Source organism: Lissotriton vulgaris, chromosome 3_1, assembly GCF_964263255.1.
Source record: "Lissotriton vulgaris chromosome 3_1, aLisVul1.2, whole genome shotgun sequence".
NCBI classification, from domain to species: domain Eukaryota; kingdom Metazoa; phylum Chordata; class Amphibia; order Caudata; family Salamandridae; genus Lissotriton; species Lissotriton vulgaris.
Genome location: NC_141689.1, coordinates 781,625,276 through 781,641,634, shown reverse-complemented (window position 1 = coordinate 781,641,634; position 16,359 = coordinate 781,625,276). Strand labels below are relative to the sequence as shown.

Here is a 16,359-nt window from a genome sequence, read left to right as displayed (position 1 = left end):
AATCGGTGATCAAACATACTGAACCACCGGCAATCTAACCAGCAGAGCCACCAGTTCACTGGTGATAAAACCAGTAGGGGCACGGGTAATCAAGCCAACAGTGATATCCATAACGTTTGTTTCTCTACCTTGTAACTCGACGGACTTGTAGCCAAAAGTGTGGCTATTTACTGTTGATGCTTGGTTGAAAACTCAACTTTTTTTGTAAGTTAGAAAGTGCCTGGAGCTACCTTATTTTACCAGATGTGGAATATAATATTCTGATACTTACAATTCTTTCAACTACTCCAGATAATTTGCTTGCTAAATGGGATTGACTGACCAACGTGTTACTGCCAAATATAATATGGAGATGGCAGCAAGTGCTTGAAGCACTTTTTATGCCAGTTTCTAAAGATCTCTTGTTAAATTATATTTGCATGTTTTCAGAGTGTGTGAAGTTGTGCAGTAGAAAATCTAGAGTCGTTCCTTTAATTGTTAGGGTATTAAAATAGAAATCCGGTTTCAACCATTGCAAGAGATGTGTGTTCCACACCCGGTGATCAAGAGATTTTGTTTTTTTTAAATGTGGACACAATCTGGAGGCCGGCCGAGGGCGACATTGATTAAACTGCAAGAGTTGTGGCCCTTCAAATGGGCATTTGCATACCAATGGTCAACATGTTCTGCTTCCTAATGTACTGTTCCTCTTAGTGAGTGGAACTTCGGGGAACAAACTGTGACGTTTACAAAGTGCTCTTGTTAATATATGCCTTTCACCCTGGGCGTGTAAAGAAAATTGTGATATATTAGGAAGCGTTGGCAGATGCACTAAACAATACTTTATTTTAACTGTGCTCTGTGGAACAGCAAGCCTATTTATAGTGGTGGAATTCTGTGTGTGCAAAGCATGGACTTTGCCACCACAACCTAGTTATCAAATTGTTTAGAGAATTATGATATATGAATCTTTTTTTTTTAAATGTTTTTTATTTTATCGCCCAATGCCTATAGTTTGTCTCACTTATATGGGCCAGGCTTGTTGAATTTTTTTACATTTAAAAAAGAAAGAAAAACAATCGTAACTCAACTTCCCCTTACTGTCACTCCTCCTCCTACTCCTCCTCACGCCACATCCTCCATATCCTTCGGCCTGTGCCCACTTATCTAGGAATCGGTTTTACTAAAGCTGCTCAGAAGGTGGTGGTAAATGACTTGAAAAAGCATGAAACTGAGTGGAGCCTGAGTTCTGTTTCTGCTGCTCCAAACCCTTATAATATTTCTTTACCTACTCTTTTACATACACAATGCTAACACATAACTTTAAGATAAACAGGACACAGTCAACATTGGAGCAGCAGGCTTGAGGCCACCTCCTCCCGTGTGCAGTGTGATTGGGTCTGCGTTCTTCTGGCTCCCAACAAGGTTCCGGTTTCCCCGCGTCTTCTTGCTCAGGCTGCGAGGAAATTGCTGCGGCTGGGCGCTGGGTCTCCTGCGGTGGGAGATCCGTCTGCGGCCCGGGCGGCTGCTGAGAGAGAGCAGCGCCGCGACTGTGGGAGAAGTACCGGCGACAATTCAGCCGGAGCCGGGAGTGTATTCCCAGAGACTCATGGTGAGAGGCGACTGCGCTGGCTGAAAGGGCGGGCAGCGGTGCGCTATCCGAAGAGCCGCTGCTGTCCCCCCTCCTCCCCCCCCAGAGCGGAGGAGAATTGCTGTGGCGTGCGGCCTGGGAGCCCTGCCGGGTGCACGTCTTTGGAGGACTAGCGGGAGGCTCCTGTGGCCAGGTGATACCGGGCCGAGAGGTGCGGTGATCGCGTGCGCCGGACCTTAACACCGGGGCCTGGCGCGTGGCCCCTGGGGCCCCCATTGACGAGGGTTGTGGGGGAGACCCCCCGCCATTCTGACCTGAGCGTCAAGTCAACCAAGTGCAAGCACCCTCGCTTCACATATAACACCTGTTCAAAGTTCCCCGTTGCTGCTGTTGGGAACGCTTTACTCTACTGTTTGACTTGCTGGGACAGCTGCTCCAAGCCGCCATTGCTCTCTATCGCTCCGGACTAGGAAAACTACATTTCCCAGAGCTCGCCGCGCACAGCAACGTGGGCGCCGGGAGGTGCTCGTAAGGGGGTGAGGGGTCCGTGCCTGTTAGGGGCCGAAAGAGGCCAGGTTGGGCTATGTTATTTTTCCTTTGAGAAAGCGAACTCACTTCGTTGCCTAGTCATTGATATGTTGAATGCTTATTTAACTGTCTGAAGTAAGTGGTTAACTTTATTATTTGTCTAACTCTGCCTAGTCTATAATTAGCGGGATTATTTTATCCTCCAACAGGGCAGTAACAATGGGGAGAAGAAAGACCCAAGCACCTACCCTAGGGCGTTTAGCTGCATCAAAATGGATGCCTTTTTGTCGAGGGCTGCTTCAGTCATCGACAAAGAGATCAAATTGGTCAATAGACGTCTATCTAGATCCCCCCAGGTACTCTTTATCATCCCCGGAGTGGCTCTAACAATGGCTCCAAAGACTCTATCGTTGAGCTAGAAGGTACCCCACCCTAAATGGGAGTAGGTAATGAAACACCGGTAAAGGATATGCTTCACAGTATTCCAGAAGCTGTGGGGGAGGTACCGCCTAGGCCTTTCTCTCCTGTAGTATTAATTGCAAATAGGAAGGTTATCGCACATGCTGTTACCTCAGGGGAGGGTGGGTCCAGTGGGAAGAATACTGCTGCTCATCAAGAGGTTCCCCATGGCCCTACTCCTTCGAAACATTTGAGGGAAGCTAGTCGCTCCATTGGCAGTCTGAAAAGAAAGTGTAAAGCCATCGCCAGTCAAGCAAAAAAAATTAAACCTAACGAGTCGCTAGCACCCTCCTTAGTCACAGGGGGGGCTCAGGCGGTAGCGCTGTTTATGGCTGACCATCACATATTGGAAACCTTGAAATCGATGCTGAGCTCTATAGGAGGAAAAGTTGGCCCCCATTGTGTCTAAGTTAAATAAGATAGAGCAAAGTATAGCAGCTCAAACCAAAAACCTGCCACCAACTGGTTTGTTAGACAATTTTAACACGTGCCAACTAGCCTTGATTCTACTGCAGGCACCCAACAATCAACAGGGGCACATCTGAAAACCAATTTATCCCGTATTATTGCGCCTCGGGGGAGACACTTGGACACTAACAACATAGAGTTGGTGTTGGGGGGTATTAGTGAGGGCCCGGCAACAAATAGGAATCATCCAGCTAAACAACAGGGTAAGGCACCTCAGGGTTTGGGGAACAATGCTGGAAAGCCCCAGGGAGATTCCACCATTGACCTGCCAAACTCGACGGTCATTAATTTACCACCCCAATCAACCCCGTTGGTGATTATCCTGGGGAATGTCCCGCCACTTTCCGGTGGTACTAATGAGGCCTTTTTTCAGCTTAAGAATAAAGTCATCCATTGGCTCTCTTGAAACACCTCAGTAGGCCCAGTAGTAGACCGAAAGATTATAATGGTGCACCACGTGGGTTGGGTGGGTAGTGCCAGAAAAAAAGGGGGGGAGATTGCATCATTGTGAACTTTAACGATCGAATGATCATTGAAACAATATTTAGAGAGACCTGAGCAGGTTTGGCTAACAGGGGTTCTAGTATTCAGCTCCTCCCTCTGGCCTTTTTTTTACCAACCTGAGCCGTCAAGGAGCACTAACTTAAATTCCTCAAGTAACTGCCAGTTTTTCGGCCCGGATGATGGCGGTGCGACCAGTCACCTGATCCTCTCCTTAGTGAGGCGCAATATTCCGGGGGGCTGTTATTTTTCACCTATTCCGCAGGGGATAAACAGATTTGCTGTGCTCTCAAGGTTAGATGACTTTGATTGACTGTGTGTAAGTATAGAACCCAGTGTTCCAATCTCGGAACACCATGCATCTACCCATCTCTCACATCGTAGGGCTGACTCTTTCACACAGTCGCTGCCAGGGGCGTACACCCCCAAGTTAACAGAGGCTCCATTTAATGCTTCTCTGGGGGATCTCATAGAGCAAGTACCCTATAACATAATTTCTTGGAATATCGCAGGCCTGGAGGGGAAGTTCCAGCACCCTGAGTGGGTGCTGTTTATTAGGCAATTCCCTGTGATCTGCCTACAAGAGACCTGGATGGTGTATTGCAATTTATTTTTAGAGGGTTATAAAGCCTTCTTTGTCCCAGCCTCTCCATCACCCAGGGGTAGAACCAAGGGCGGTTTGGTTATTTACATAGCTTTAGACTTGAATGGTAGAATCAAGGAAATTTCATCCACCCATACTGATCTCCAAGCTGTTACTCTAAAGCGAGGGAATGCGAGCCTGTGCTTGATCATCTTTTACAATGCAGTGAATACCATGGGGATCTGTAAGATTGCCCAGTTGGGCGATTTTGTTGAACAGCACTGCGGACATGCTTCCCACTGCCTCATGCTAACTGGGGATTTTAATTTACACCCATGTGGTGACCCGGCGACAACCTCCATGGGAGAAATGGGCTGTGCTAGGATGTGGGGGCTGCATTTCGAGCATTCGATCCAGGGTGATGCACCCAACAATTTACTCAATGAACTAGACTTGATCTCTTCTATGTCTATTGTAGACGATTCTAGTAAACAGCCTGTCACTTCATTTAAAGGTTATAATAGGGGGACCTTTATAGATCACGTTTTGATTTCTGCTGGCCTACAATCTTTACTTTTGGGGTTTAAAATCCGAAATAGTATTTTAAGCGACCACAACCCTGTCTGCGTTTACCTGGGTGGAGATTTACTGAATTCACAGACTAAGAAGGTAACATCTGGTGTGATGAAACTCATGGACGGTAGGCACCGTCTAAAGTGGTCCCAGGTGAACTCAGACCTGCTTTATGATAACGTCCGTGAATCATGTGCCCTTGAAATAGAATCATGTGTGTCCTCCGATTCCCTTCATGTGGATGTTCTCAAAGCTTTTGAGGGGATTGTCTCCAAGGTGAGGGCCTTATTAACTGTTCCCGCACAAAGTTCCTCATCTAGAGACCCTAAATGGTTTGATCGTGCCTGCTCCAAAGCTGCTAGAGAGTTAAAGGCAGCTTTGAAAGCTAGCCCAAGAGATCAACCGCGGATTTGGTTTCTTCGCCTTAACTATAAGAAGAATAATGCAATAATTACAAAACAAGCCCTCACCCAAAAGAAACAAGCGCTCGCCATTTTTCACTAAGCCCTGTCCTTTGCAGACTGGGGGGCGTGTTTTTCTTTCTCCCCTCTTCTCCATTGGCTGGAATGTGAACAACGGGCGTGTTTTTGACTGTTGTTTTTACATTCCAGCCAATGGAGAAGAGGGTAGAAAGAAACTAAAAAACACGCCCCCCAATCCGAAAAGGACGGGGCTTAGATGGAGAGAATGACATCACTAAGACCTCTTCTCCAATGCGGGCCACCGTTTAGGAGGTCAGCCAATGGAGAAGAGGGGCGGGGTTTAACCTCGCTACTCAGTCAATAAATGTTGCCAGCGAGACTGCGCATGTGCGCAGCCTACGCTAGCCGAGACCTAAAAAGGCCATGGCAAATCGGAAAAACGAAATAAAGGACGCTACCTGGAAAGAACTCCTAGATCCAAGTACCCTAGGTAACAGCATGAAATTTTGGGGACTAATCAATAGACCCCTGTTTGAGAGGGAAGGGGTGGATGTTATCGGCACCAACATTACTGAAGATGAATGGGTAGAAAATTTTGGATCCATATTTAAGAGTACTAGAACTGAGATATATCCGAAATTGAGAAGGCATAACAAAACTTTGCTCCTGTTTACGTTGAGGGAGGTCGTGAAAGGCATCTCAGGACTGACTTGTAATAAGGCTCCGGGCCCTGACGGTATGCCCCCGGACCTTTTTACATCAAACCAGCCTCTCTGGGCCCCGGTCCTCACGGCCGTGCTTAACGCGGTGGTGGGGTCAGGTTGCCCAGAAGTCATGGGGTACCTCGCCGATTGTGCCGGTTTTCAAGAAGGGAGGTCGTAACAGTACTAGTTGTTATAGACCGATCTCCCTTATTGATTCTGTGGTCAAGGTCGTGGGTGAGGTAGTGCTGAACACATTGACATCCTGGGCAGAAGATAACAGGGTTATTTCTGACATCCAATATGGGTTTCGCCCAGGGCATTCCACCTTGGCACAATGCCTTAACCTGTACATCATTCTCAGGAAGTATACCGTTCCCCGTCAGGGCACTATCTACTTGGCGTTCATGGATCTTTCCTCCGCCTTTGACTGTGTCAATCGGGGGAAATTGTGCCAGTCCATGAGCTCCATGGGGGTGGAGGTTACTCTGGTTAACTTCCTGAGGGATCTGCACAGGGATACAAAGGTGAATATCAGATTCTCCCAGGACCTTAGAGTATCAAGGAACTTTAATGTTGACCGGGGAGTAAGGCTAGGCTGTATCCTGGCCCCTTTCCTTTTCAATCTGTACATTAATGAGTTGGATAAGACCTTGGTTGAAACTGGTGTGGATTTCCCATATATTGGGGGCAGGGGTCTCCCCGTCCTGCTTTACGCGGATGACGCGGTCCTCCTGGCTAGAACCGCAAGGGTGCAGTCTCTATTGAATGCTTTCCGTAGCATTATTGCTGACCGTGATCTAGCCATAAAGAACACCAAATCTTACATAATGCAGGTTGGGACGCGTCCTAAGCTTCAATACCCTTTTACGGTGAATGAAGAAAAAGTGCCCATAGCTACAACCTTCTCTTACCTGACCGTCCTATTCGATGACCATCTAAATTGGGGCGCTCTAGTTCAGAGGAAAAGAGGAGAGATTACACGTGCGAATACTGCTATCTTCAACTTTGCAGCCAAAATGGGCAAGCGCCCAATTGCTGCAATGTTGAAGATATACCAGGCAAAAAGTGTCGCACTTGGCAGCTACGGAAGCGAGCTATGGGGATATGTAGCAGCCAAGGGTATTCAGGTGGCTGAAAATAATTTCTTAAAACAGCTCCTGGGAGTACCCAAAGGTACTTCAAATCTAGTAATACATGAAGAAACCGGGCTGCCTTTCATCGGTGATACTCTAGCAATGCGTCCTTTGCTTTTTTAGGCTAAATGCTGGTTAAACAAAGACCTAGATTTTAATCACCAGTTATTGAAAGAAGCCCTGTCCCTGGACAATATGCTTAATATTCCCTGGTTAAAATATTTAAAAGATTGTTTCAATGAGCTGGGGTGCCCGGACTTTTTTTTAAGACCTGACCTTATCACCGCTGGGGATGTGGTGTGTGTAAAAAAGACTTTTACCCAACAACATTTTTTTTATAGAGATGGGATAGATGTGGCAAAACTCAGGGTACTTTATGTTTTTTTGTCGCCACTATGTTGCTCCCCGGAGGTTCTTTTTAAAGCCCCTTTTAAAAAAGATGAATTTTATTCAGGTCTGTCCGGCCCTTTGATTTTTACAAATGTTAAAACCAGAATGTACTTTATTTGTGGTTGGATTTTTAAAATCAGCACTGAGAATGAGAAGTTGTATGGAGAATTAATGGATCCCCTTATTGTAGTTGCTACTCTATTCAACTTCGCTCAAGAGCTTAAATGTATTTCACGGGCGATTGTTCTATTCCAAATCTCTTTTATCTATATCAGAATGAACTTTTTAAATCATGTGATTATGGTTATTGTGTCTTATTACATGATGCTTTTAATGGTTGAAATGTTGCTTTTATGGTTTTAATACTGTAAAACTGAATAAAGTATTTTTTCATTTGAATTTGAATTGTAAACCCTTCCACATGATTTGGAAGAACTCTCTATGGCTTTTAACAATATCGATTTTTTATAAAGTACCATTATATGCAACAACAAAAAAATCGAAATGGGAACTCACCGAATGTGGTGTTTTTGGGTGTGCTCTTTTAAGGTCTTGCCTAGCTAACAGTTTAAGCTGTCTGTTTTGTGAAAACACCCATTATTAGCTTAGAGGTAGGCCATTGCTCTCCTTTGGTTGGCTTTATTGTCACTCTCATTTGCTTGATTTTTATTTGTGAGCTTGTATCTGCTTTGCTTTCTCTTGTGTTTATCCCTCCCCTGCAGCGTGGCTTAATTCCTTGTGTCCTTTCACTATTCACTTTTCAGGCACTACTTGTTTCTTTTTGATTGAGCACTCAGTGAGAGTACATGTGTTTTCCAGTGGTCTCCCTCATTTAGTTCTCTTCCCACCACTGTCTCATTCCAAGATGCTCTCTCCTCTGCGGTTACCCCACCCCTTCTGTTTTGTGCTCGCATGTGTGTGCTTCTTCCCCGGCATTGTTTTCTCACGTGTGTGCATCTTCTCCCAGCTCCATGTCCCTCTGTAGCCCATGTGCTTCTCTTCCCCTGCACTCCACGTTCCTCTCTCTCTCTCGCCCATGCAGTTTCCTCCCCTTCGGGTTGCTTCCTCCCCCCGCACCTTCTTTGTTGCTTTAGCCACCCTACCATCTGGGTTGCTTCACCCCACTTGTGTTGCTTCCTGTCACCCTTGCGACCTCTGTGTTGCTTTTATTCACCCGCACCTTCCATGCTGCTCCTCTCACCCACTTTAGGAAAAGAGGAAATCTTTTCACATACTGTTTTTTTTTTAATGAACCATTCTACTCACATCAGTAAATAAAAAGAAAAGAATGCATTTTGTAGGTCCAAGTATGTGTGGTTTGCCCACTTACAAAATGGCAACGCTGCATCGTAGTTCTTTTTTTTCATTTCTTAGTTCGAAGCCTACCAGACAGTGCAGTTATCCGGTTGCAAAGACATATTGGCGATATGCTGAAGGCATACCTAGGAATTAAATCCTCCCATTGCTTACCATTAGCTTTGTGTTTTGTCACTCACATTTGCTTGCTTTCTATTCTTCGACTTTCTTTGCATTAGCCCGTGCAACATGTTTTTGACCCTCGCGTGGAGCATAGCCTGTTTATGCTCAGATTGGCTCCTTCTGGTTACCCACGATTGCTTGCTTTTCTTTTTCATAAAACACTCCATGAGAGTGCATATCCTTTCCAGCTGTCTTCCTGGTGTGCTTGTCCACCCACCCTAGCAATCCACATTCTTCTATTGTTGTGTGCTCTCTCCCCCACCCAGCACTCCACGCTGTTCTCTCTCACTGTGTCAGGTGCGCCCAACCATATCTGTCATGCCCTCCTCTACCCAGTGCTCCACGTTTTCCTTTTACCTGTCTCCTGCTCTACCCCACCCAAATTTCCACGTAGTCCTCATGCACATCTCCCCCTACCAGTCCTTAAAGTTGCTTCATTCCCCTTCCCATGTGTGCGGACAACCCACTCTCCTGTTTTTTGTTTTTTTAAACCCTTTTGGTGCTTCATTTATTTGGTAGGCATATGCTTGCGTGTTGTCACATGACTACAAAATGATGAGGTATCGCAGTGCTTTTGTAAAGAAAAGAAAAGAAAAAAAGAAACTAGATTAGCCCTGCAATAGATCCTAAAGGCCAGACCTATTGGTTTTGTCAATTTTTGTTATCAAGGTAATAGAGATTAATGAAGCCTTGAAAGGAAAATAATTAATGCGTTCTGGCTCAGTGTATTGTGCTACAACTGGTAGCACGTTCAAGCCTGTTAGCGAGGTAGCGCAGCACTTGTTAGTAGTTGTGTGGTTTTTCCTTTTCTGGCATCTATAGAGAACATCCAATTCAAAATACAAGTTCACCTGTTAGCTCACGTAAGTTCCAATAGAAAAAAGTCTGTGAAGGAGATTTACCATTGTCTATGTAGTTGCCTCTCACTTACTAAAGAGTTTATTGAAAGAAACGGTGAAGGGTAGTGGCTTTAGATGAGGAATCTCTAACCTTTTCCATAATAAAAGCAGTGGCGGCTCGTCCGCAATGGCAGAGGAGCGTCGCCCCACTGCCTGGTTCAGAGCCAGCAAATGTAAAATAAAACTATGTTCTTGCATTGTTTTACTTTATATCTGCCGGCTCTTAGCCAGTGGTGTTGGGAGGGGCGGGGCTGAGGCATGGGAGGGGGCATATGACGTTTGGCCGGCCGTCTCAGACTGACCAAAACACACATGTGCACTTAGGTTTTCTCCAGCCAAGCTGCATTGAGCAGCCGGGCTGGAGAAACCCCACAGACTCCCTGGTTCTGAGCAGGACATCTTTCTTGCCTGCTCATTTCAATGCCCACTCTGCTCTGCAACATGGGGATTGGATGAGAGTCCTTCCCAGGGGCTGTTGGGACATCACCCACAAAGAGGAGAGGCAGCGCAATGCTGGAGGCAGCCGGCGGATGTAGGTGTTATTTTATTTTATATTGTTGACCCAAACCTCCCCTCCCCCCTCCCGACCCCTGCGCGACACCTCCTGCTCACCACCTTTGCTTATGACCGCTGCTGAATAAAAGCTACCTAGGTTAAATGAAAATCATCCTGAGCTACTTATATTGCCTGTGTTGTAATAATGACCACATCAGACAAGATTTCATTAGTGGCTACCCTATGCAAATGTATCTGCAATAAACTTGTCTATGCATTAGGCAGGGTTTCCAGCAGCAATGTAAAAAAAAAGGCTTTGCCAATTCGGAATGCCTTTGACTGGGTAATGCATACCGATACAGTAGGTGATAATGTTAGCAATTAGTCTACCCATTGCCACATCATTTATCACTTCATATTAGATTTAAAGATATTTTGGAAATTCAACCTTTTTTTCCCATATCAGCTTATCCGTTTTGGAAATATACACATTTTCATCTCAGATACACTCCATTCAAGCTTGTAATCTGTTAGGCTGAACGGCATACAGAACAGCTACTTGCTGGTAGCTGGAGAGCTACCAGTAGCTCATGAGCTTCTCATTGGAGAAGCCCGCTTTCGATGTATATTGGACTGAATACTGGGACACTGTCCAAGGGTTTATCCTTTAATTGTCCATATGATTGTTGATTGTGTATGGCTAGCCGTGTGGAAAATACCCTTTCTGAGCACATTTGAGTATTTTAGCTGTTTTACAGGCTTTGGGTGTGTGTCTGTGGTGTTATTTTGTTTATGCTGTAACAGGTCAATATACAGAGGTTTGTGTTTCTGGCCAGTATGTGAAGGAACAGACTGCATTGGAAGCTTTGCCTGAAGAAAGTTTTCACAAACGTGCTTATATTTTTATTTAACTTAACATTTTTGGGGAGCGGGCCGTGGAATTTTGTAGGTGATATGCCAAATCGTGCCATTATCTGATGGCTTGATAGCTTGGCTTGTCCAGCTTGTGCCTGTTGATTCAACAATGAGGCCATTCTCCTTCAGTTATTGCAGATGCCTGGTCGCTTAGCCAGCTTCAGCTGTTGAAAAAATGCAGTGTAATTGGCCGCGCCATATTCTGAAGCTAATGCCAGCTTCTTCCATGGGCCCGTTTCAGCACAAGGGAAGAAAACGAGGCCTTGTTTTACTGACTGAATTATGCTGACAGGCCTTCGCCTCGCCCCTCCTCTTATTAATATTCCTTTTGATGTGAGCTTGTAAAACAGAGGATTGGCTGTTAATCCCCGGGATCTCAAGGGCTTTTGGCGCTGGCCCATAATTGATGTGTTTACATGGCTGTTTTCTGACTACTAATGATTAGACGGCGATGTTATCCCACAGCTAAAGCAGCCTTTCTTTAAACCAGACTTGATAAAATGCAATTTCATTTCCTCGAAGGGCCCATACAAGTCTCCACCGTTTCTGTGAATTGCTCCAGGCATTTCGGGCTTTTATAACACTGCCGCAGATTATTCCCTTTCAGTATATTTTGGCAAATGCGTGAAGGCTTGTACCTTTCGACTTCTTACAGTTAATGTTTTTGCCAATTTTGTTGTTTACTCTCAACGCCGTTGTTGCCTTTATATAAAACCATCGAAAATGTTCATATTTTCATCTCCACCGCTTTCGCTTGTACCTTCATGGATGAAAGAGTCTCTCGGAGCTGCAGGGGCTAGAAGAGAAGTGAGTGGTATGTAGGCCTTCCTGTTATGTATAGTTTAACAGTGGTTCTTTATTGCTGTAGTTCATTTACCCTATTATAGCGCGCACTTTGTCTTTAGAAAGAGATCCCAATGCCTTTTGGTAGTCTGGGGTTTGCCTTTCCAAACATTTGCGTCGCAGACTGGGGTCTGGTGCTGCTCCACGGAGAACTGTAGTTTACTAGTGTGTGTGTGTATTTTTTTTTTTGTTTGGGGCGAAAAGGGCCGGAAGGTCGTAAAAAATGCTTATTTGAAGCTGTCTCAACTGTTCAGTGTCCGGCATCAAACAAAACGTTTTCAAGACCTTTCTAAAAACATGCCAGATGACTTCCCTCCAAGTCGCATCAGGTCCTAATTAGCAGATATTTTCGGCAGTGCCGGGTTTAAAGTCTTGACGTTGGGAGCTTCACTAGAACACGTGTGTGCTTTCCAGCGTTATCATAACCTTTTGATGCCAGAGAAAGTAGCTGGTGCGGGAATCTGGGCTTATGAGGCAGGTTAATCATAAGTTGAGCTTTTACTGGAAGTCCGTGCAGAGCAATCCGTGGAAGTGTCATGTGATGAAAGGACCCGCTGGGTGTTATCTTAGCAGCTGCTCTTTGGATTGACAGTACACTCCAGATCTGTGTGCTGGTGGTGGTTCCTGTCATGTACCTACCGGTAGTGATTGATGGTGACTATTGAGATGGATCGCACATTTGTAACACATTTTAGTGAGGCACAAGATAGTGATGTATGCCACTTGGGTGCTTTAAACTACTTTGTGGTCTTTATTTATGTGCATAGGGACTTTTCTTCCAAATAAAGATGCCTTGCTTCCTATGCCATCGAATTGGAACTCTCTCAGCAGTGTCATTCCACCATATGTGTATGACCTTTCCACCCTGGTAACTTTTCAGGAATTTCTCGCATAAGTCAACGGATTCTAATAAAAACTCGAGTCTGCAACATGTCACTAAACAGTTACAGATAAGCAGCATAGGTAACGACTCATGGCAGCAAAAGCAAAATGCACATAGGGAGATAAGAAATCAGCTTAGTAAAATCACAGGGTTGGCAAAGTAAACTACTTGGGTTGTGGGCAGCGACTGAATAGTAGTATTATCACTCTTGGCTACCCCTAAATGACGGTGTTGGATTCTTTTCGCACTAGTTTTATGCTACATTGAAGCATACGTAAATGTTCTGCATGCCAAAAGGATAGTAAAACGCAGGATATTGTATGGACGGCCGCTGTAACTCTCTTGCTTGTTAGAGGCCATTTGGTTGGGAGTGCTAGAAGGAATTAGCTCCTAAAGTCACCAACCCTGTCGGTGTACACAGAATAAACGTATTGTATGTCTGTAGCACAAAAATGTTTATTCATTCGCTTGAACCCCACAGACCACCCATCACAATACAGCTCCCAGTCCTGCAAGACTGAAATACTTTGTGGTAAAGACTTGTGTTATGACACCAACGCTAAATCTGCTGGAGTCAACTGTGCTGCCACTTTGTTTTCCTTGGCTTTCCAGTCTACCTGTAAATAATGGTATTATGATAAGCCTTTGCTTAAATCCTTGCTGTTGAGTTTAGGGGTTTCCAGTGGGAAATGTGCACAAATATAGATTCTGCCTATTTTGCACTTATAGAGGGGAATACTCTATCAAGTGGTGGTCAAAGGGGAGTCAGACGAGTGTTCATGTAGATAGATTAGCAAGCCTAAATCTGTGCTCCACGGCCTCTTGGACCTACTCATGGAATTTGAGTGTTTAGAAAATTACATATTATTTGCAGATTAATAAAGTGTATATAAATAAACAAGCACAACTGAAAATTTTACATTTGAAAACACTTTACAAATGTGAAGGAATTTGAATTTGGAGTCGAAAAATTGTGTTTGTATCCTTATCTTGATAAGTGGAAGGATTGCAAGTGCATCAAACGGAGTCTAGAGTGGTGGCCTCAATTAAAGCACTGATATGCACTAAGAAATAGAGGGTATGCATTAGGAGCAAGCAAGTTAAACAGGTATGCTAAATTCTAGCATGTTGCCTCGTCGAATTAAATAAAATATTTAAGAATGTGTATTTTTTAAATATACTAAATTCTATGCTTGGGGTATTGTTTTGAGGTTTAAATCATATAAATTGTTTAGGCGGCGCTCCTCTTCTTCCCGTAGTGATTCAGCGAGGGTCCACAGAAGTCAAAATGTTAAGAACTGCTTTAATGGGAAATGAGTCTGTTCTGCTGCCTAATAAAGTGGCAGGATGATTTTCTCCATGTTTGCCTACACAGTATCATTGAGGTTGCCTGCTACAGAACGTTTGTGAAATGAAACTGGGACCAGCACAGCGACACTGATTTCAGATCTTGGATATGTCTGAATATGTCTGCTACTTGGAGTATTCATAGCAAATAACAAGTTATAATGTTTTCAAAGGGCCATCCCTGTTGGAAAGAACAACATTTGTGGCTACCACTCATACACACTTGCATATGCAAATATTCAAGCAAAATATTTAAAGTGATAGGCTGCAGACCGTCTTCTTTTGACATTATCTTTTCTTTGTTTGATTCACTCCCACCACCAGCTGTCATATGTTTTTCATTTGCACTGGAGATGGCTGCTGTACTGCTCTCTGTAGTGAGGTATTAATGATTCTCAAGCGCACCCCTCTGCGATGCTATCAAAAGAACTTTCTTGACAGTGATCTCTGACGGGGACAGCTTTGTTGCTGTTGACTGTGTTCTGATCCATGCTGCGGAGATGCCTAATAACGCTGTTGGTAAACACTGTTCCACTGACCAGAATAAGAATGATGATGTTCATGACAGTCTGTTTTTCTAAATGTAGTGCAAAAGATAAATCCCCCTTAAAAATCAACCAAGCACACACGCTCAGCTGTCATATCCCATGTAGAGTAATTCTGTCTTTTGATGAGGAGAGCATCCTGAGGATTTTTAAATAGTGGATGCTAACCAGTAAAAATCTGCAAACCTACATCTTCCGCATGACAGGGTGTGGTCCTTGGATATAGGTCGACCGGGTAGTCTTGTGTAGAGATTGGCATATAAAATACTGTTTCTAAACTGAGCATGGCTGTAGATGGAGTTTTTCTATTTGTGTCATTTTGCAGATCACTGATGTTGCATGGTCTCCGAGTGTTAAATATTGTGAACTGGGTTCTCAAAGTCCATACACACGTAGTGTAGCTTCTGGGGGACACTCCCAGTCCTCATTCACAGAAGCAAAACTTGCAAAATATTACATTTCTGAAGTGCGTTTCCAAATTGAGGAATTCTGCAGGATGGTGGAATTTCTGTAATCTCAAGGTAGGCATTTGGCAAGTTCATGGGTGTTCTTTTGTGCATATACCTGCAAAAATAGGTGAACAACCACAAACTTATAGGTTTGTGAAATTTATTAGTAATCACATTACCCCTGTTGGTAGAGTCGAACCCTAAAACGCATGCATAGTTACTATTGTCAAGTGTAGGAAACAGGTTCTGTAGGGGGCTCTTGAGAGAGGATATGCGGAATAGGGGAAGTTGGGTTCTCCAAACCCAATGTTCTTCCTTTAAAAAAACAAGCATTAAAAAGAAGCTAGATGGGCAAATTCACGTTTTCATCCCATTTAAGTATGTGTTCTGTTGTATTGTTTATAAAGTGCATCGTATTCCATACAGGGTATGTAGGCAGAGTTCTCCACCCATTGGAAATTCAGCATGTCTAAACGTGTGATTCCTGCTGAAAAACTACTACTACCTCTCATCCCTAAGCCCTCCTGGGTTTCACCCCCAGGCTCTTGTGGGTTTCTTTTGTGAATTGCATTAAGCTTTGCTCCAAACGACAGAGCTGGCGAACAAGGGCGCTTTTTCACACTGTGTTGTAGTGGTTTGAGGCCTAGACCTCACCGGTATCATGTGTAACATTGAAACATGGCAGAGTTTCATAAGCCTTACTCGCACCGTGCCTTCATTACATTCGTGCAGACAGCCTTGTTAATGTAACCATGGTGATGGGAGAAGGGTCGAGGGTCTTGTTTTACAATGTTTGTATTGCCTTGATTCGTCAGATGTGAAATGTCTGCATCCAGTCGGTGTGTTGAGTAGGAGTTATTTGTGTATTAGTTTAATTCAGATGCTGCAGGCTGCTTCATTTGCATGCCTGGTTACTTGCACCCGAGCCGTTTGTAACTCGCTTTGAATAAGCATAAAACTGTGGCCTTAGCTGAGAAGCATGCGCCCTCCCTCAGGCTTCGGAAGAATCGGCTTCGTTTCCCTCCCCCACCATATCAGTAAAGGAAAGGCATTTATCTTCCCAGCATCGGCTGAGGAAACAGGCCAGAGAAAACGTGCAGAGGCCTAACGACACTTTATTACCAGTTCGAAAGCAGGAAATGAAGTTCTTTAAACAGTCGGATGGATCAAGGG

The 16,359-nt window shown here is 44.5% G+C and overlaps 1 protein-coding gene across 3 annotated transcripts in view; it reads left to right on the top strand.

The window, feature by feature from the left end:
- Positions 1 to 16,359, top strand: part of ZNF608 (zinc finger protein 608) — a 122,989-nt gene that overhangs the window by 36,635 nt on the left and 69,995 nt on the right. The window lies entirely within an intron of this gene.